The sequence below is a fragment of the Diadema antillarum genome, unplaced genomic scaffold (genome assembly GCF_040938485.1).
Source record: "Diadema antillarum isolate AM-2024a unplaced genomic scaffold, OU_Dant_1.0 seq00001253_RagTag, whole genome shotgun sequence".
In the NCBI taxonomy this organism is placed as follows: domain Eukaryota; kingdom Metazoa; phylum Echinodermata; class Echinoidea; order Diadematoida; family Diadematidae; genus Diadema; species Diadema antillarum.
Window position 1 is genome coordinate 81,343 of NW_027272039.1, and position 6,288 is coordinate 87,630.

Consider the following 6,288-nt stretch of genomic DNA (forward strand, 5'->3'; position numbering starts at 1 on the left):
AGTCATATTCCCATTGACTTGCGTACGTAGCAGTGCGATGTTGATGTTCGTACCGGTTGAGGTCATGTACGACGAGTATTCCGTGCCTGTCGCAGCGTAGGAACGAATGCGGAATGGCACTTGTGGACCCATGGCCATGGTGTGGTGCGATGAGATGTCATACGGCCAAATGAGTGTTATGATTTCCCAAATATGATACTGAAACTGTAGTAATGCTTAGTGATTTCATTGAGGGTAGACGGGTTAGCTCGATTTTTGCCAATTCAATAAGGCAGCGGTTTTGTCTCTAAACAATCGGCACATTCATTGTCATTGTTGGACTTGTGAAATGATAGTCTTGAACCTAGTTCCAAACATTTTAGGGTTAGGCATTTGACTATGTTGACAACAAGTGCTGGTTGGTTTCTACAAAGTTCTAGATGAAGCTGGTAGATTTATCAATCATGTCATCTGCATCTACACATGTACAGATATGTAGCACAGCCACAGCACAGATTATTTTAGAATTTAGTGTAGAAACCTCTATCCAGTAATTTTATAGGTCCTAACTTTATATGGCTATCAGTATAACACTAACAAACAGTAACAGTTAGTATCGTTTACGGGTAAGGGCACCAAGGACAAGGTTCGACCTCTCATGCCATGCCAAGCATGGCCAAGGTGAAGACTGAGATTGAGCCTGCATGCTGCAGGCGGTTGAATTTTGGATGGTGTTGTAGTCGAATTATGGGCAGCTCGCTGTGTTATTTTTTGGCTTTAAAGCGTAAAGCCTAGAGTAAAAGCCCCAATTTTCGGACACCTAAGCTTTTTTGCAATATTTATTCAACTCAAATAATTTTCCACAAAATGAAATCTATAATAATGTTTGTTACATATATCAAACTAATTTTTCTTAACATTGATTTTCTCAAACCGATCATAAAATTTCACAAAATCCCCAAATATTATCACCTTGTCAATTCCCCAAAATTCGGACAGCGTCTCCAAAATCCGGACACGCGTGCAATGTCAGTGCGCATACAAGGCCGCTGAAATATCCGCGCGCGCCATACCTTCTTGACCCAAGGTTGCATTGGGGATGTTGCGGCGCCCGTTCGTGTCCGAATTTTGGGGACTCTGCACTTGCATTCAGCCCCTGTACATTTATTCACTGCATCGGCACGTACGGAGATTTTGTTTTTCTTTTGTGTTTTTGAGGAAACCATCACACTCTGAGCTTGCGATAAGCGAAAAATCTCGCAACAGAACGGCGTAATTTTTCAATTTTTAGCGCTTTTTCGGCGACCCCGATTCTTTACACGGGCCCTAATTTGCGCGCGCTTTGGAAAAGTCGCGGCGATTCCGCGATTTTGACGGCAAAATTTGGGATTTTAGATGGATTTTTGTAGGTGACTCAGGCATTTTCGCGTTGTGAACGAGTGTGCTAGTGTGTGAAACGATGTGATATGCTTGTGCTGTGACAGTCGACTTTGCTGCCTTGTGATAAGTGGTAAGTGTCCGGATATTGGAGGCCGGCCGAAAATTGGGGTTCTTACTCTATATCAGCACAGTTAACTACAATCTTCATGATCATTTTCCTTAAAAAGGCGGTGTATACAACAGAATGCGTGTGTCTATCATCCGATCCAGCCACACGAGTGTGGTTGTAACTTTTAGCCATGGCCTGAATTGCTGGATATAGAGTGACTGCGGCAGTAAGCGGCCGTGCAGCCGTTGGCGGCAGGTACAACATACTCGGTAATAAACCGTTAAACACAGCATTGCACTGTTACATGCACACTACACATATACTAACACACTACCAATCAACAAAAACCAACCGATAAAATGGGCACGATCTGTAATAAAAGTGACATTTTCTCACCTCACATAACAATTAAGAAATAATGGTCCAAGAAACTTGATTTTTTGTCGTTTTCCCGATGTTCATGGATTTTGAAAACATATCCTCACATAAAATAGAACTTTCGCGAGCCGATGTGGGCCGCCATTTTTGTTCGGAAAGTGAATGGTTACCATAGAAAAAAGTCAGAAAAACACGAGAAAGACATCCACGACACCTCTAGAATTGCGATCTTGTTTGCGGCCAATGCATGTGCGCCCGCTATTTTCACGTGCTTTCGCAACAGGAATTGGCGCTTATGCAATGTTCATGAGACATGTGAAGGCGTTCAGCTAAAGATGGCAGAGCACGCGCGTATTGCATAGGGATTGTACATCGTGCCGCAAGCAGAACTACTACGTCGCATATCGCCCATATCGTCGAAAATTGAGCCGGGTTTTGCCCTGGTAAATCATGAAAACTGCGTTTGTCAATGGTAAATTTCTTTTATGAAAACAATTGCGTTAATGAATAATCTTGTCTATGATATATGAAATGGTTGAAAATAATTTGCCTGATTTGTTTACAAGTTGGAAAAACCCTTAACAATGCTTAAACTGCCGCAAACGGGATAATTTACTCTAGCCACTTGTGATACAGTGTAATGTACGATGAAAAATGACTTGGTTTTTTTTTTTGTACACAACTTTTATTTCTTTTAAATCATTTCAAATTCATTTCATTCTCATCGTTTTTCCTCTTTTTTATTTTTTATTCTTAAGTCATGTCACAAACTTTTATCCGCTTCAACTGCAAGTTTTCTCAAAAAAGATCATTTCAATACTGACTAAAGGCTGGCCTCTGTTGTGTTCCGATCGATTCAACCATCGACAGCCACCAACCACGCCACCAGCCAGCCAGCCAATCGCACCACGGCGCTGTAGTCAGCGGCGGGCCACAGCAGCTTGATAACATACTGAATACACATACAGTGTACTAGTACCCTTCCGGTTTGACTGCCGTATGCCATGTACACAGTGTAAGCAGCACCGCAGTCAATACAGCGCAAGCGCAGATCCCCAACATGCATAATTCATGTCGCCAAGAACACACTGAAAATGCCTGCCGGTCCACCACTCGACGCCCAATTGCACATCAGTATAGAATATCTATATATCTCGATTATCGGCTGTGCGATCGCAGCAAGGAGAGAGCTAAAACTATTTTGGCCTCTTCTCTCTCGGCTCTCTCCGCTCTGCTATGCGCTTGCCAGGTCTTACCTCTTTGCTGATTGGCTGAGCCACGGCTGCATTGCATGGCCATGTGTACTGTGAGCATTGTGTCTAGCTCGTCTCGTTTCGTGCATCGCCAGCATGCACAGCACGTGAAGTCACTGCACACTATCCTGCTCTCGTAACCCCATTACTGTAAAAGTGGACATGTTTTCAGTGTTGCAATTTTCATGCAACTGGATGCTAGCACGAATATAGAAGCATGTGAATATTTTTGTGTGCCATACATGTATGTTCCAGTAGTTGATGTCTTGATTCCGCAGAATTAAAAACTGGCAAAACTCTTCTTACCTGGCCAAACCGAAAAATAAGTCACACGAAAATATCCACTTTTACAGTAGTATGTACCCTCGCAGTGCACTGCGGAAGTATCGGGTAGGTTGCTTGCTACGGAAATCTTAACATTTTCAACATTGATCTATGCACTTCAAACATCCTCGCACATACATTGCACATACTCGCATACATTAAAAGTAGTATTAAAACACAGATAAATCGCTCAAGAATTCATTAAAGAATACCACGAGGATGAAAAACAATTACATGTATGACTAAAACTGCTCCTTTGATGACATATTCCTGGCACAGATTGCCAGAAAATACCATAATAAAGGGCGAATTACACAGAAAATTAACGTCGTTTTCCAATAAGCCACGGAGGTGTACCTGGTATCAATGTAAAGCTTATGAATAGAAGAAAGCGATGATGTCACTTTCAAAAGGCATTGTGGTAGAGCAAGCTGACCAATGAGGGAAAACCTTTCATCGTTAAAAGCAATAGCAAACCAATCATCAACCGATACTAGCTTGCAGTCGTCTGCTATGGTAGGAATGGACAGCATGGTGCATGCAGTGCCCCAAACAAGACATGGCGTCATCACTTATGAACAGCGAGAGTGCGAACCATAGTGTATACACAGTAGTACACGCGTTCTCTTCGATAGTTGCAACATATGTGTTGATGTGTAGGCCAGTGCCAACTGTGCTGCGATTATTAAACAGCCGATGTCCCGATACATCAAGACCATGTTGTAGCGTTATGATTGATCAGGTGGATTCCTAATCAATTGGAATCCACCAATCATTTGCAACTTACAAACAGGATAAGAATGGAGTGGGAAAAAAAGAAAGAACATTGTAGGAAAATAAAGTTGTCTAAATCTTAACTTGAAGGTAAAATGAGGTTTAGTTTCATCGCTGTAGTTTTGTGAGATGGTGGTACATATGTGATGCACATGAACATTGCATGTTAGTACAACCGGATGATCCCTATGTGGCACACCAGAATGCGCATGCAGCTTTTTCGTGAGCCACTGACCTCTATAGAGATCAGTGGTATGTATGGATATACAGTGCAAACGTGTGGCTATATCCAGCGACAATGGCCATAGCTACAAGCACATGTGGCTGGATGCAAAAGACGTGTGTAGATGTATGCACTGCCTTTACTTTCGAATAAACATGTGCATTATTAATGTACAGTGCACTCCCGTCATTACAAACACGGGTTCAACCAAGTAAAAATTTAGGCCACAATATGTTCTATTTTGAGTTTAATTGTTTATTTGTACAGTTATAATGAAAGTTTGATATTTATATAATTTATAACAAGAAAATTGCCGGTCCCAAGGACTTATTTAACGGGAGTCCACTGTATTCCAGTTTGTGATTGGGTCGGGATGTAGATGTTATGTTTGTTGATTTTGCAGAGAATGCAGAACACTTATTCAAATATGATGAGTAGAAACTAGGCCTAATTTCATGACACAGTCATGACATGAGACAATCACATAGTCATAGAATTCTAAATCGAACTAGTCTACACTGTACAGTTGTAGGGTGGCAGATGTATAAAAAAACCAGAACATACAAAGATCATTTAAAAAAATAGAATAGAAAACAAAATTTACAATAAACTGGTCATCAACATTTGACTTTATGGTTACAAATCACAGTAGAATTTTCAATAAAAACACCAACATATGAGTTTACGGTTACAAATCACAGTCGCTATACCCACCACACCTCCCCCATACACACAGGACCAACTCCACACAAGGTCATACATATTTTAACTTCCACACAAAAAAGTAAAAAGCCATTTTCCACCAAGCATAAGTTTGATGAATCTATGCCTTACTGTGTTAAAATATGTTACCATGTACACTGACAGTATTCCGACATCAAAGGATGTTGCCGACCTTGAAATTGTGCATCATTCTCCGGAATTCATGTGTGAGAGAAATTCTTATGAAATACAATCTTCACAGTGAATTATGCGGACAAGTCAAACAAGTTAATATTTTCCCTGATATGTGAAATTTGTGTAGTGTAATATGTAGTGATTGTTGTAGTTTACAAGGATGTATCTTTCCCCATTTGCATATAAGCTGATGCGCTCGACCTACAACTGTAAACATACAACATCTAGCCACTCCGTCCCATTTACCAACCGAACACAATTTCCACTGATAGCTGTCCAAAAAATTGACAGTATGGAGGGATGTTTGGTTCAGTGCATGCGCATATTTTATGCTCTACATGCCATCCTGACATCGGAAGCTCGCTTCTCTTGGCAATGCGACGACTCAGTTTCATTCAAAGATAGTTGAACTCTGCCGACTGAGCTACAAATGTACAATTGTTACATGTAATAATGTTCAAGTACTAGTATGTGTGCATTTAGGAAACCCTTTCATCTGTCATACCTTAACAGATATGAAGTACTATCTTGCCCGTCCCCCTCCATTCAAAGTGCTACCAAAGCAAGTACACTGCACGTAAAATAGACTATTTTGGCATTGAAACTTCTGAGAAATATACTGTGCACATCCTCAGTAAGAATAGATTTTCCTCATTATTCAACTTGTTAACTTGTGTTTTATATACTGTCTATGGTATGTTTACACATGAGATTGTAGATCGTTGTGACTCATTGTTAACATGTGACTCTGATGAAGTACAGTTTGTAAATATTGTGTACTTTAAATCTCCTTGACCAGATGTTAGGACACAGTACTGATACCTTTTGAGGTGATAAAAAAGTTCATGAACAAATGCAAATTACCTTTTTGCCAAATGTTTCAGAAGTGTTCCATTCACTTGTACTGGAGCTTGATCATTTGTGTGGTTAATGAGGATGCTGTGGTACTGTGGACCTCCCAGTTGTACAGT